Source organism: Cherax quadricarinatus, chromosome 33, assembly GCF_038502225.1.
Source record: "Cherax quadricarinatus isolate ZL_2023a chromosome 33, ASM3850222v1, whole genome shotgun sequence".
Lineage (NCBI taxonomy): Eukaryota > Metazoa > Arthropoda > Malacostraca > Decapoda > Parastacidae > Cherax > Cherax quadricarinatus.
The window spans coordinates 12,951,633-12,967,186 of NC_091324.1; the positions used below are offsets into that span (position 1 = coordinate 12,951,633).

Consider the following 15,554-nt stretch of genomic DNA (forward strand, 5'->3'; position numbering starts at 1 on the left):
TTAAATTACCACGTCAGCTTAATTTTGACTTCCTGTCTGTTCAATGTAACGATTTCAGGAGAAAATGTATTATTATTATTATTATTATTATTATTTCTATTTTTTATTACTTATTATTATTATTTCTATTATTTTATTACTATTTCTATTATTATTATTATTATTTCTATTATTTTATTATTATTATTATTATTATTATTATTATTATTATTATTATTATTATTATTATTATTATTATTATTATTACCTCCTGTACTCCGTGCGCTTAATGACCCCTACAGGCTTGACGCTTCACCATGAAGATAATATTGCTGTGGTTGCCATTTATATTCAGGTAAAAAAAAATTACTCTAGTTAATGAATGTCTTTGAAGAGAAGAAGTGACCGATGCAACTATGGCTGCCACTCCTTAGATTCCTTAAGTTTCGCTTCTCATTGCGAGTAGCAATTTCAACATCCTTGTGCGAGGACTGACTTCATGATGATGCTTGAGAGAGCCTCATTGTAAAGTACGGTTTATCCACGTTTTGTCTGCTGATGTATTAAGAGGCATGTGCAACACCTAGGTGTTTTGTCTGCTGATGTATTAAGAGGCATGTGCAACACCTAGGTGTTTTGTCTGCTGATGTATTAAGAGGCATGTGCAACACCTAGGTGTTTTGTCTGCTGATGTATTAAGAGGCATGTGCAACACCTAGGTGTTTTGTCTGCTGACGTATTAAGAGGCATGCGCAACACCTAGGTGTTTTGTCTGCTGACGTATTAAGAGGCATGCGCAACACCTAGGTGTTTTGTCTGCTGACGTATTAAGAGGCATGCGCAACACCTAGGTGTTTTGTTCAGCTTCTTGCAATATGATGGAATTTGGGCGAATAGAATATCTTGACTTTTTGCTTTTACCACACAGCTAACTACTACTGTCACCACTACTACTCATACTATTACTACTGCCACTACTACTATTACTACTACAACATATCTCCCTTGTCGGAGGTCACAGGTTCGAACCTGATTACACATACTACTACATCCCAAGTCAACCTGGTCACTGTCTTCACGGCCAGTGAATCACATCACTAGTAATCCGTTATGTGACCACTATGACTACTGCTGCCTCCTTCCTTCACCTCTCAGGATGCCATTTATAAGTCTCCGTTCTCACGTCCCTGTATTAGTTGTACTCCTAATGGTTATAATCATAACCATGATTTTTTAAAGAGGTGGACCGAAAGCCAGCGGAAGTCCTCGGTCAGATGACCAAAAGCTCCAGCTGTGGGTCATCATATGACTAAGACCCGCGTCAGGAAACACTTGTCCTGTTTCCTGACAAACATTATACCTACCATCCCTGTGTTAGACTGAGAAAGTCACTGGTGGGCGTAACGTCTCTCAGAGATACCCAGGTGTTCTATGCTCGTCTTATTCATTACTTTGTCGGTCATATGCACCTTTGACCTGATTAATATTTTCTGTTCTTCAATTAGCTGTACTTGCTCCCTCACACAGCGTTGTATGACCCCGGTGGTTTATAGCTTAGTTTTGATTATGATAATAATATTAATGTACTTACTCCCCAATATGCTTGTCATGAAATTATGATAGTGTAGCCAACCAAACCTAAGTTAAAAAAAGTTCGTAGAGAAATCATTAGATAAAAAGATATAATACGGACAGGTTGATGGCTAAGACACAATTCTTGTGAGAGTTCATAGGTTCGAGCCTAGAAAGTTAAGAGACGTTTTGCCCTCTCAGTAACTTTTGCCAGTTTATTACAGAGAAGTGATGGCGGAGACTACTGGAAAGAGGTGTGGCAGTTGAACGCAAGGACACATGCGGCTTATATCTCTCACCTGCTTGCGTGGTGAGCCCCGCCCACATGTATCCATGTCCTCAACTGCTGCATCTTACCACTAACTCCAGTATTAAAATTTCCATCTTCTGGCCTCCGTCTTAGCTTGCTGGGCAGGCAGTGTGTCGCTCCATTAAGATACTCAAGTGTTGCGCACGTCTCTTCAATGGCCAAATTTCTAGAGAAATCGTAAAAAAACACATGTAAAGAATTATCCCTTTAATTAATACATTGAAAGTAAATATGTGATTTATGCTTAGTAACACATCCATTATGTTGCATTTTTGACTTACATATATTGGTCTTCCTGTTCATATGAGCAAGAAAAAATAAAAATCACAGTACTGAGGTTGGAACAGTTAACTAAAATTCCGCAATTAGGAGATAAATTTTACCATGATGTCTCGGTCCGTCCATAAGTGACTTGAAAATAGTACAGGAAGGACTGAAACGTCGTCATAAGGTTCCTCTCCTAATTGTGGGTACATGCTGAGGATGTGTTGAGAGATGCACAGAAATTGGCAAATTATGAATGAGACATTGGCAGAAACATCGTATATGAAGACATCATATGTTTTAATTATAACGATGAGCGAAACGTTGTTATAATAAGGGCTTATGCTGTTATGTGTATGTCTTCATAGACGTGCTGGCTTTGAATCAAGAGTCCTTCACCTTGATGGGCAACGAAAGCAAGAAAGCCTTCAAATAAAAGGCTTACTCTAAGTGTCTCTAAATGCAGTGAAATTCATAATTCGTTTTTCATTTGTTCGTCTTTCACACACACACACACACACACTCGCTGGTATTTGGACATACAAGTATACAGAATACCATTCCGCTCTAATTATGACTTTTTCAAGTCATAACAGCTTTATTTAGAGCGACACGGTGTCCAGATTAAAGTTTTTTCTGCATTCTTGTCTCTGTTCACATACAATAAGGTGTGACCATCAGGCAATCTACAAGTTTTATTAAAGAATCCATCTGTTGAATCATACACCAGGTGGTACAGTTACATGAAGGGGTCATCATACACCAGGTGGAACAGTTACATGAAGGGGTCATCATACACCAGGTGGAACAGTTACATGAAGGGGTCATCATACACCAGGTGGAACAGTTACATGAAGGGGTCATTATACACCAGGTGGTACAGTTACATGAAGGGGTCATACACCAGGTGGAACAGTTACATGAAGGGGTCATCATACACCAGGTGGAACAGTTACATGAAGGGGTCATCATACACCAGGTGGTACAGTTACATGAAGGGGTCATCATACACCAGGTGGTACAGTTACATGAAGGGGTCATCATACACCAGGTGGTACAGTTACATGAAGGGGTCATCATACACCAGGTGGAAGTTACATGAAGGGGTCATCATACACCAGGTGGTACAGTTACATGAGGGGTCATCATACACCAGGTGGTACAGTTACATGAAGGGGTCATCATACACCAGGTGGTACAGTTACATGAAGGGGTCATCATACACCAGGTGGAACAGTTACATGAAGGGGTCATCATACACCAGGTGGAACAGTTACATGAAGGGGTCATCATACACCAGGTGGTACAGTTACATGAAGGGGTCATCATACACCAGGTGGTACAGTTACATGAAGGGGTCATCATACACCAGGTGGAACAGTTACATGAAGGGGTCATCATACACCAGGTGGTACAGTTACATGAAGGGGTCATCATACACCAGGTGGAACAGTTACATGAAGGGGTCATCATACACCAGGTGGTACAGTTACATGAAGGGGTCATCATACACCAGGTGGAACAGTTACATGAAGGGGTCATCATACACTAGGTGGAACAGTTACATGAGGGGGTCATACACCAGGTGGTATAGTTACATGAGGGGGTCATCATACACCAGGTGGTACAGTTACATGAGGGGGTCATCATACACCAGGTGGAACAGTTACATGAAGGGGTCATCATACACCAGGTGGTACAGTTACATGAAGGGGTCATCATACACCAGGTGGAACAGTTACATGAAGGGGTCATCATACACTAGGTGGAAGTTACAGTCATCACATGACAGGGGGGTCATCATACACCAGGTGGTACAGTTACATGAAGGGGTCATCATACACCAGGTGGTACAGTTACATGAAGGGGTCATCATACACCAGGTGGAACAGTTACATGAAGGGGTCATCATACACCAGGTGGTACAGTTACATGAAGGGGTCATCATACACCAGGTGGTACAGTTACATGAAGGGGTCATCATACACCAGGTGGTACAGTTACATGAAGGGGTCATCATACACCAGGTGGAACAGTTACATGAAGGGGTCATCATACACCAGGTGGTACAGTTACATGAAGGGGTCATCATACACCAGGTGGAACAGTTACATGAAGGGGTCATCATACACCAGGTGGTACAGTTACATGAAGGGGTCATCATACACCAGGTGGTACAGTTACATGAAGGGGTCATCATACACCAGGTGGAACAGTTACATGAAGGGGTCATCATACACCAGGTGGTACAGTTACATGAAGGGGTCATCATACACTAGGTGGAACAGTTACATGAGGGGGTCATACACCAGGTGGTATAGTTACATGAGGGGGTCATCATACACCAGGTGGTACAGTTACATGAAGGGGTCATCATACACCAGGTGGTACAGTTACATGAAGGGGTCATCATACACCAGGTGGTACAGTTACATGAAGGGGTCATCATACACCAGGTGGTACAGTTACATGAAGGGGTCATCATACACCAGGTGGTACAGTTACATGAAGGGGTCATCATACACCAGGTGGTACAGTTACATGAAGGGGTCATCATACACCAGGTGGTACAGTTACATGAGGGGGTCATCATACACCAGGTGGTACAGTTACATGAAGGGGTCATCATACACCAGGTGGTACAGTTACATGAAGGGGTCATCATACACCAGGTGGTACAGTTACATGAGGGGGTCATACACCAGGTGGTATAGTTACATGAGGGGGTCATCATACACCAGGTGGTACAGTTACATGAGGGGTCATCATACACCAGGTGGTATAGTTACATGAGGGGGTCAACATACACCAGGTGGTACAGTCACATGAGGGGGTCATCATACACCAGGTGGTGCAGTTACATGAGGGGGCCATCATACACCAGGTGGTACAGTCACATGAGGGGGTCATCATACACCAGGTGGTACAGTTACATGAGGGGGTCATCATACACCAGGTGGTACAGTTACATAAGGGGGTCATCATACACTAGGGGTCATCATACCCCAGGTGGTACAGTTACATGAGGGGGTCATCATACACCAGGTGGTACAGTTACATGAGGGGGTCATCATACACCAGGTGGTACAGTTACATGAGGGGGTCATCATACACCAGGTGGTACAGTTACATGAGGGGGTCATCATACACCAGGTGGTACAGTTACATGAGGGGGTCATCATACACCAGGTGGTACAGTTACATGAGGGGGTCATCATACACCAGGTGGTACAGTTACATGAGGGGGTCATCATACACCAGGTGGTACAGTTACATGAGGGGGTCATCATACACCAGTTACATGAAGGGGTCATCATACACCAGGTGGTACAGTTACATGAGGGGGTCATCATACACCAGGTGGTACAGTTACATGAGGGGGTCATCATACACCAGGTGGTTACAGTTACATGACAGTTACATGGGGGGTCATCATACACCAGGTGGTACAGTTACATGAGGGGGTCATCATACACCAGGTGGAACAGTTACTTGAGGGGGTCATCATACACCAGGTGGTTACATGAGGGGGTCATCATACACCAGGTGGTACAGTTACATGAGGGGGTCATCATACACCAGGTGGTACAGTTACATGAGGGGGTCATCATACACCAGTTACATGAGGGGGTGGTACAGTTACATGAGGGGGTCATCATACACCAGGTGGTACAGTTACATGAGGGGGTCATCATACACCAGGTGGTAGTTACATGAGGGGGTCAACATACACCAGGTGGTACAGTTACATGAGGGGGTCATCATACACCAGGTGGTACAGTTACATGAGGGGGTCATCATACACCAGGTGGTACAGTTACATGAGGGGGTCATCATACACCAGGTGGTACAGTTACATGAGGGGGTCATCATACACCAGGTGGTACAGTTACATGAGGGGGTCATCATACACCAGGTGGTACAGTTACATGAGGGGGTCATCATACACCAGGTGGTACAGTTACATGAGGGGGTCATCATACACCAGGTGGTACAGTTACATGAGGGGGTCATCATACACCAGGTGGTACAGTTACATGAGGGGGTCATCATACACCAGGTGGTACAGTTACATGAGGGGGTCATCATACACCAGGTGGTACAGTTACATGAGGGGGTCATCATACACCAGGTGGTACAGTTACATGAGGGGGTCATCATACACCAGGTGGTACAGTTACATGAGGGGGTCATCATACACCAGGTGGTACAGTTACATGAGGGGGTCATCATACACCAGGTGGTACAGTTACATGAGGGGGTCATCATACACTAGGTGGTACAGTTACATGAGGGGGTCATCATACACCAGGTGGTACAGTTACATGAGGGGGTCATCATACACCAGGTGGTACAGTTACATGAGGGGGTCATCATACACCAGGTGGTACAGTTACATGAGGGGGTCATCATACACCAGGTGGTACAGTTACATGAGGGGGTCATCATACACCAGTCAGTTACATGAGGGGGTCATCATACACCAGGTGGTACAGTTACATGAGGGGGTCATCATACTCCCGGTGGTACAGTTACGTGTGGGGGTCATCATACACCAGGTGGTACAGGTGGTACAGTTACATGAGGGGGTCATCATACACCAGGTGGTACAGTTACATGAGGGGGTCATCATACACCAGGTGGTACAGTTACATGAGGGGGTCATCATACACCAGGTGGTACAGTTACATGAGGGGGTCATCATACACCAGGTGGTACAGTTACATGAGGGGGTCATCATACACCAGGTGGTACAGTTACATGAGGGGGTCATCATACACCAGGTGGTACAGTTACATGAGGGGGTCATCATACACCAGGTGGTACAGTTACATGAGGGGGTCATCATACACCAGGTGGTACAGTTACATGAGGGGGTCATCATACACCAGGTGGTACAGTTACATGAGGGGGTCATCATACACCAGGTGGTACAGTTACATGAGGGGGTCATCATACACCAGGTGGTACAGTTACATGAGGGGGTCATCATACACCAGGTGGTACAGTTACATGAGGGGGTCATCATACACCAGGTGGTACAGTTACATGAGGGGGTCATCATACACCAGGTGGTACAGTTACATGAGGGGGTCATCATACACCAGGTGGTACAGTTACATGAGGGGGTCATCATACACCAGGTGGTACAGTTACATGAGGGGGTCATCATACACCAGGTGGTACAGTTACATGAGGGGGTCATCATACACCAGGTGGTACAGTTACATGAGGGGGTCATCATACACCAGGTGGTACAGTTACATGAGGGGGTCATCATACACCAGGTGGTACAGTTACATGAGGGGGTCATCATACACCAGGTGGTACAGTTACATGAGGGGGTCATCATACACCAGGTGGTACAGTTACATGAGGGGGTCATCATACACCAGGTGGTACAGTTACATGAGGGGGTCATCATACACCAGGTGGTACAGTTACATGAGGGGGTCATCATACACCAGGTGGTACAGTTACATGAGGGGGTCATCATACACCAGGTGGTACAGTTACATGAGGGGGTCATCATACACCAGGTGGTACAGTTACATGAGGGGGTCATCATACACCAGGTGGTACAGTTACATGAGGGGGTCATCATACACCAGGTGGTACAGTTACATGAGGGGGTCATCATACACCAGGTGGTACAGTTACATGAGGGGGTCATCATACACCAGGTGGTACAGTTACATGAGGGGGTCATCATACACCAGGTGGTACAGTTACATGAGGGGGTCATCATACACCAGGTGGTACAGTTACATGAGGGGGTCATCATACACCAGGTGGTACAGTTACATGAGGGGGTCATCATACACCAGGTGGTACAGTTACATGAGGGGGTCATCATACACCAGGTGGTACAGTTACATGAGGGGGTCATCATACACCAGGTGGTACAGTTACATGAGGGGGTCATCATACACCAGGTGGTACAGTTACATGAGGGGGTCATCATACACCAGGTGGTACAGTTACATGAGGGGGTCATCATACACCAGGTGGTACAGTTACATGAGGGGGTCATCATACACCAGGTGGTACAGTTACATGAGGGGGTCATCATACACCAGGTGGTACAGTTACATGAGGGGGTCATCATACACCAGGTGGTACAGTTACATGAGGGGGTCATCATACACCAGGTGGTACAGTTACATGAGGGGGTCATCATACACCAGGTGGTACAGTTACATGAGGGGGTCATCATACACCAGGTGGTACAGTTACATGAGGGGGTCATCATACACCAGGTGGTACAGTTACATGAGGGGGTCATCATACACCAGGTGGTACAGTTACATGAGGGGGTCATCATACACCAGGTGGTACAGTTACATGAGGGGGTCATCATACACCAGGTGGTACAGTTACATGAGGGGGTCATCATACACCAGGTGGTACAGTTACATGAGGGGGTCATCATACACCAGGTGGTACAGTTACATGAGGGGGTCATCATACACCAGGTGGTACAGTTACATGAGGGGGTCATCATACACCAGGTGGTACAGTTACATGAAGGGGTCATCATACACCAGGTGGTACAGTTACATGAGGGGGTCATCATACACCAGGTGGTACAGTTACATGAGGGGGTCATCATACACCAGGTGGTACAGTTACATGAGGGGGTCATCATACACCAGGTGGTACAGTTACATGAGGGGGTCATCATACACCAGGTGGTACAGTTACATGAGGGGGTCATCATACACCAGGTGGTACAGTTACATGAGGGGGTCATCATACACCAGGTGGTACAGTTACATGAGGGGGTCATCATACACCAGGTGGTACAGTTACATGAGGGGGTCATCATACACCAGGTGGTACAGTTACATGAGGGGGTCATCATACACCAGGTGGTACAGTTACATGAGGGGGTCATCATACACCAGGTGGTACAGTTACATGAGGGGGTCATCATACACCAGGTGGTACAGTTACATGAGGGGGTCATCATACACCAGGTGGTACAGTTACATGAGGGAGGTCATCATACACCAGGTGGTACAGTTACATGAGGGGGTCATCATACACCAGGTGGTACAGTTACATGAGGGGGTCATCATACACCAGGTGGTACAGTTACATGAGGGGGGTCATCATACACCAGGTGGTACAGTTACATGAGGGGGGTCATCATACACCAGGTGGTACAGTTACATGAGGGGGTCATCATACACTAGGTGGTACAGTTACATGAGGGGGGTCATCATACACCAGGTGGTACAGTTACATGAGGGGGTCATCATACACTAGGTGGTACAGTTACATGAGGGGGTCATCATACACCAGGTGGTACAGTTACATGAGGGAGGTCACCAAATTCTTTCTCAAGTCGAAAATATTATCATATAGATATCAATAACGAGCTCTCAGTGTTCCTTCTGTCACTGACACAAGTCCATCAGAATTTGTCTCACATGCTCTAGGCGATGCATGACCCTTACTGTTTTAGCGTTTCCCCATGAGTATAATACCTCATCGGTTCCCTTACTAGTTCCAAGGCTGTCTTTCTTAGTCAGGTATATATAAATATTACAAGAAATGACTCGAAAACTATAAATTTGGATATTCGTGACATTTTAGGAATGCCGCAAGGTTTTTGGTAAACAGATGTAATTTAAGGGTTTATAAATCTATCCTGGAAGGTTAGAAATTAAAGTTTATAATAAAAAAAACGATTAATATGGATAAACTGGTGGATTGGTATCAGAGGTGGAGGAAGCACTCCAGTCGCTTGCAAACCTGAGTGTGGCTGTGGTGTGTTATCCTTCAAGCCTGATTGTTACACAACATCAAGGCAGCTTGTGTCTTTTCAGCTGACTCAGATCATTTTCAGCAATATTTTATTATATGTAGGAAATTAGAATTCGGGATACTTGAACAATGTGCTGTATCAAGGTAGCTGCTAGACATAGATACTCCACAGTGTAATTTACCTACAAATTCTAAAACGTTACCAGTCATTTTGAATTCTTTTCCCTTGTTACGACTTACTAGAATTTTTATTCTTTTCATGCAATAATTAAGTGTAGAATTACTATGCTTATAGACAAGTAAATTTTCTGGTATGAAGATATTATATCACAAAATAAAAAGCATTCTTAGAGCTTTCATAGCAGTATAGATCACAAGGACGATACCTTAAGTTATTACTTGAATTAAGGCATATTTCAGTGAAAGTGTATTCACTACTGGGTTTATGAATTATGGGTAAACGGTCCTTGGTGAGGTTGAATACCCTCACTGTAATGGTTATTGTGTATAATTTTTCTTTGTGGCATTTGTATGCGAAGCTTTTGGGCAGCATGATTCTGAAAGTGATAACAAGTCACGTGTAAATAATGAAGAAAATCTCTTATGCCAAATTTGTCTTCCCTTGAGTAATAACTTAAGTAAGAGGCACTATTCAATCATCCTAATTAAAGAATGTGGTAGTTTAAGACCCACTGTTCACTCTAGTCTTCCTAGATGTTAGTCAGCTAGTAACTGTTTCTGTTGCCCATATCTGAAACAAGGTGCTTTTACTAGAGAAAATAATTCTTGATATGTCGAGGGTTAGACGGACATGTATTAATACTCTCTTGAATCTTGTGTGGTAATAAACTTCCATATGGCTGTATAAAGAGCTGAGCGCCCTGGGGTGAGAGGCAGGCTTGTGGTTAGTGTTCATATCTTCCAGCTGCCTTTGCATGTGCTTCCTTATGAAACAAGTGGCAGAATAGTTAATAACATCAGTGCTCTAGAACAGTAGTCCCCAAGCTTTCTCGTGTAAGAGGACCCCTTGCAAACCTCAAAAATTGCGGACCCACAAATGCTAATAGTTACGGTATAATGGATAAGTTATTGGCCCATCGTTAGGGGTCCGCGGCTCACTGGTTGAGAATTACTGCTCTAGAAGCAGGCACGCCTGTTTTCCAAAAAGTATTTCGATGACAGAGCAATTGACTATCGCAGTTACCTGCAGTAAATGTTATTTTAGTACATATCCTGCAGCTTCTTTCAAGGGGAAGTGTGTGCATCCAGTTGCTCAGAATCAAATAATGAACAAGCAGCAATACAAGTGACTAAATAATCAAAATCGAGACAGTAAGATTGAATTGTGACGTCTAGTAATATTTTATTTTACAAGATAAGCAACTTCATACTGACTCCTTGAACTAGTCTCGAGACAGGTGGTACTGCTGTCTTAATCTCAAGACAGGCGGTGCCACTGTCTTAATGTCAAGACAGGTGGCACTACTGCCCTTCCTCTCACATCTATGCTGATGCGTGGCTTTAAAAAAAATATATCAGTATTAAGGACAAAAATGTGTTATTGTAGATAGGCTAAATAAACTGAGGGAGCTACCATTAGGGTAATTGTAATGATAATTAGAAGTTATGCTGACTTCCATTGCAAATTTTTAAAGACGTTAAGTTATAAGCTTGAATATCACTTGACTGCGCTAGAGGCTCATATTCAAGATATTGTGTGTGTATATTTTACAAGTCAAGCTGGCAGTATGAAATTTAGAAGTGAACAATAAGAACAGCTCTTTGCTTCAGTCTGGATAGCAATAAATTCACAAATGTTTGTATAGCAAGTGTTCCAGTATTAGCTTATGCTTGGAGGAAAGACACAGGTTGCAGAACAAGCTTTGGGATGACGTTTCCCTCTGAGAGAGCTTCATTTGTCCAGAGTAAAGCTCGTTCCTCAACGTGTGTCTTGCCTTTACTATTGTCGGCAGTACGCCATGTGGATCCAGCTTATGTTTGGTAAGGTAATGAATAACGCAATTAAGCACCATGGAAGATTTTTTTAGTAGCCTAGAAATAGTCTCAGTTTTTTGGTTACATACGCTAGTAAAAATTCCTGCACAGAAATAATTTTAGCATAGTAAATTTAAAATATATAAAAACAGCAAGTTTCATCTTTAATTCATTAATGGATCAGCACGTATTAATACTTGGCTTCTGGATCTTTGACAACTTGTTGCTTGCATTCAGAAACTGCTCTTCGGTAGGTCTACAACTTGTTAAAACTATTTTAACTATCCCATGCCATGTCAGCTATCACACAGGCTTAAAGGATGTCTGTGATACCACATCTTGCCTGCGATCTGGCAGTGTGACTGTTTCAAATCACACTTCCTTCAAACACAGCTTCAAAACTTAAAACCCACACAGTTCATAGGGGGGCTCTTCTGATGGTTTGTTAGGTTTAAAGCCTATCGACTCCGCGAGGGTCATTAAGGCTGCATTTTCCCCCTGTACACCACCCACTGTAATCCCTAAAATAGGGATTAAAGTTAACTCTCAATGTATGTACACTGAGAGATATACACCTCTCAGTGTATATACTTTGCCTGTGACAGGTGTATTAGGTATTGCAAGACTGAGAACCTTCGTAAACTTCAAAACTGCCAGAGTGCTGGATGTACAGAGTGATCAGTACCTGCAATCTCTTATTTTAATGTACAATACTGTATCAGAGTAGGAGTAATTTATTTGCTTCAGTTTCAGTCTATTTTGAATGCATCGTTTCGTGCAATACCCTACAATCTAATATGTGTAAATTATTTTAAGAGTAGGCAATATGGTTTTACAAAGCCAGTAAAATACCTGTCCACATACAAGCTATGTTTATGATTATGTCAACTGAGAATAAGTGACGTATAGAAAAACTTCCACACTTTTGGTTAGTGCTAGAGATAGTGGTGGACAGATTCGATGGTATGGCATGCAATTCATTCCTGTATAATAACTCTGTAGGCTATTTGAGGAATGTTTGGTCCACCTGCAGCATTTTCAATCTTCCATTTTTCGGAAGGAATGTATTTCTTGTTATCCCTGTGTGCACTTTTTACAAATTTCCAATGTTCACATATTTTTACATTTACAAACCTATCTATATTTCATGTTCATATTTCCAACTTTGTATGCATAATCACCAAGTCGATGCCAAGAAAAAAAAATAAGAATGAAAATATCAGACAAGAATATTCCTTTTTTTTGTGTAGTAATAAATGTTCCTTTATTAATAAGTTTACAGTTACCTGTTTGACATGATGACTCCGACAGATCTTGGTCAAATTCAGCACTTGTTAATGGTAGTCACAATCTTCCTGTGTCATAAATGAGTCTCTAAAAGAACATCCTAACTAGTCTGATCTCTTTCTGTAAGTACCACTACCACTACATTCTTGGTGTCGACATTTCTGTGGGGCCTTTCAACAATTTCAACTAAAATGTAATAGAATTTTACCTTTGTTTCTCTTTATGTTAATTTCAACTTCGTTACTAGATCAGTGAATCTTTTTATTACTGATGTTTTGACTGATTAATTCTGACCTTGCATTTAAATTAAAATCTGCATTTAGTATTCTCTTTTGCACTTTATGTCTAACGCACACAACAAACTACATTAATATTCACATTAGAAGCTGGAAGCAACAACAAACTGCTCATCATACACATGATGTACATATAAATTAAGATCAATAATTAATTCCAGCTGCAGAGTTTATGGTAAATCAGTATTTTTTTCACATTCTTAAGTATGTTTCGCCTTCATAATTACATTTTCAGACTCATTTAAATATAAAGGACAATGGGACCCACTCGATCTTTTCTTCATCCACTCCATAGTAGCATTTTTCCATGAGCTTAATTAGATCACAGTCGTGAAATTAGGATCAAATCGTAAAAATTTGGAGTAACATCATTTGAAAATTGGCCCGTTATTCCAACAGCAAAACAGTTGACCATATTTTTTTGCAACAAGTGTAATTAACGATTTCTTTGAATATAATAAGTTTGTAGCGAAACTAATATAGCATCTTACTCACTTAGCTAAAATTAACGTAATATAGTCGAATGTACCTAACCTATCTAAGAACTTTGATGACTGTTCTTTTTAGCCTTGAGAAGGGTAAGATGAATTAAGTCAGTTAATATGTAGATCAAGAATAAACACGGAACTTGAGAAACATTGATTATTATTATAATCAAAAAGAAGCGCTAAACCTTTAAGAAACAATTAACCCCCATATATGACCACCTGCACCTGCCACCACATGCTATGGAGTCATCACTAATGAAGAAAATATAAACATTAAAAATATAATTACTATACCTTGAAATTGTAAATATATGATATACAGTACCGAAGAATTAGACACGTGTAACATCTGAGTATCTTATGATGTTTAGCCATCCAGTGGCTTTATCAGTACAAATGCTACGACATAATGTGAAGACAGCACAACTATATACAAAAGATGAGGCATTTTTTGTATATAGTTCTACTGTCTTCTCATTATGTCCTTGAATTTGTATTGATAAAGCCACTGGATGGCTAAACGTCTACAATAAAGATACGCAGATGTTGAACGTGTGTTTTATTCTTGATACCTTCAAATAACCTGGGCATAAGACTCCACCACCTCATTTTTACTTTAAAGTAAAACCAATAAAATGTGTTGCTGCTCATATAGCACATATGTTTGGTGACTTTTTCTTACTTCAGTTTGAGAGCCCCCAGCTAAGGAATAACATTATTGATATTATTTACTTTATCTTCCTTCGTCTCCATGCTACCTGTTTTTACTGTATATAGTCCTCATCATGTCCTTCATATATATTTTTTTTATCATTCTTAATGTCTCACGGAACATCATTCCTGATCATCTGCGTTTTATACAGCTGTTAACTGACTGAGCTAACCCAAACTCCCTTTCACCACAACCTCTAATACTTTTGGGTATGTGTTATGTATCTTTGATAACTGGCTTCCTCTCATTATGTGTCATTTTCAGAACTGCTTCATATAAGTGTTTCATTCATCACTCGAGAATTTTTATAAAAATTACCGATATAAATTTATAAAGTCTTTCTAACACGTGTTTCCAAGAGGTTTATAAAAGTTATTGTTTTCCTTATTAACTACTAGTTAAGTGGAGTGTCACGTGATGCTGTCGACTTGTTAAGTTTCATTTTTCCTTCCCAGTGTAACCATGTGTTGAATTTTTTAACGTGCGCTTTCGGCATGTGTACATATATGTGGCCAGTTGTAAATATTTGTTACAAGACAATTTATTCTACTCCGTTGAAAAACATTATCATAAATTGTTCCAAATAAAGCTCATTATACATATATTGCATAACCTTTTAATTTCCCCCTATTATATATTTGTGAATATGATAAAATTATAATAACTAGGTTACAGTGCAAAGCCAGAGCAGCAGTTTTAATGTTCATAGTGTACTCTATATAAAAAACACAGCTCTGTATGACCCTTGTGGGTTTAGCGTTTAGTTTTGATAATAAAAAATAATATATAGAAAATACAATCGTGCCAGTGTTCCTATTTCAAAGCCATTTTTTGGATATATTTTTGTTTGTGCAAGACAGGTATACAATACCGACAAG

General features: G+C 41.7%; 1 long non-coding RNA gene across 1 annotated transcript; it reads left to right on the forward strand.

Moving 5' to 3' along the window:
- The first annotated feature begins 9,268 nt into the window (after positions 1-9,268).
- On the forward strand, positions 9,269-15,278 carry LOC138853540 (uncharacterized). Its single transcript, XR_011392709.1, has 2 exons — positions 9,269-9,324; positions 9,362-15,278. It is a non-coding gene; the product is annotated as an uncharacterized lncRNA (long non-coding RNA).
- The last annotated feature ends 276 nt before the right edge of the window (positions 15,279-15,554 follow it).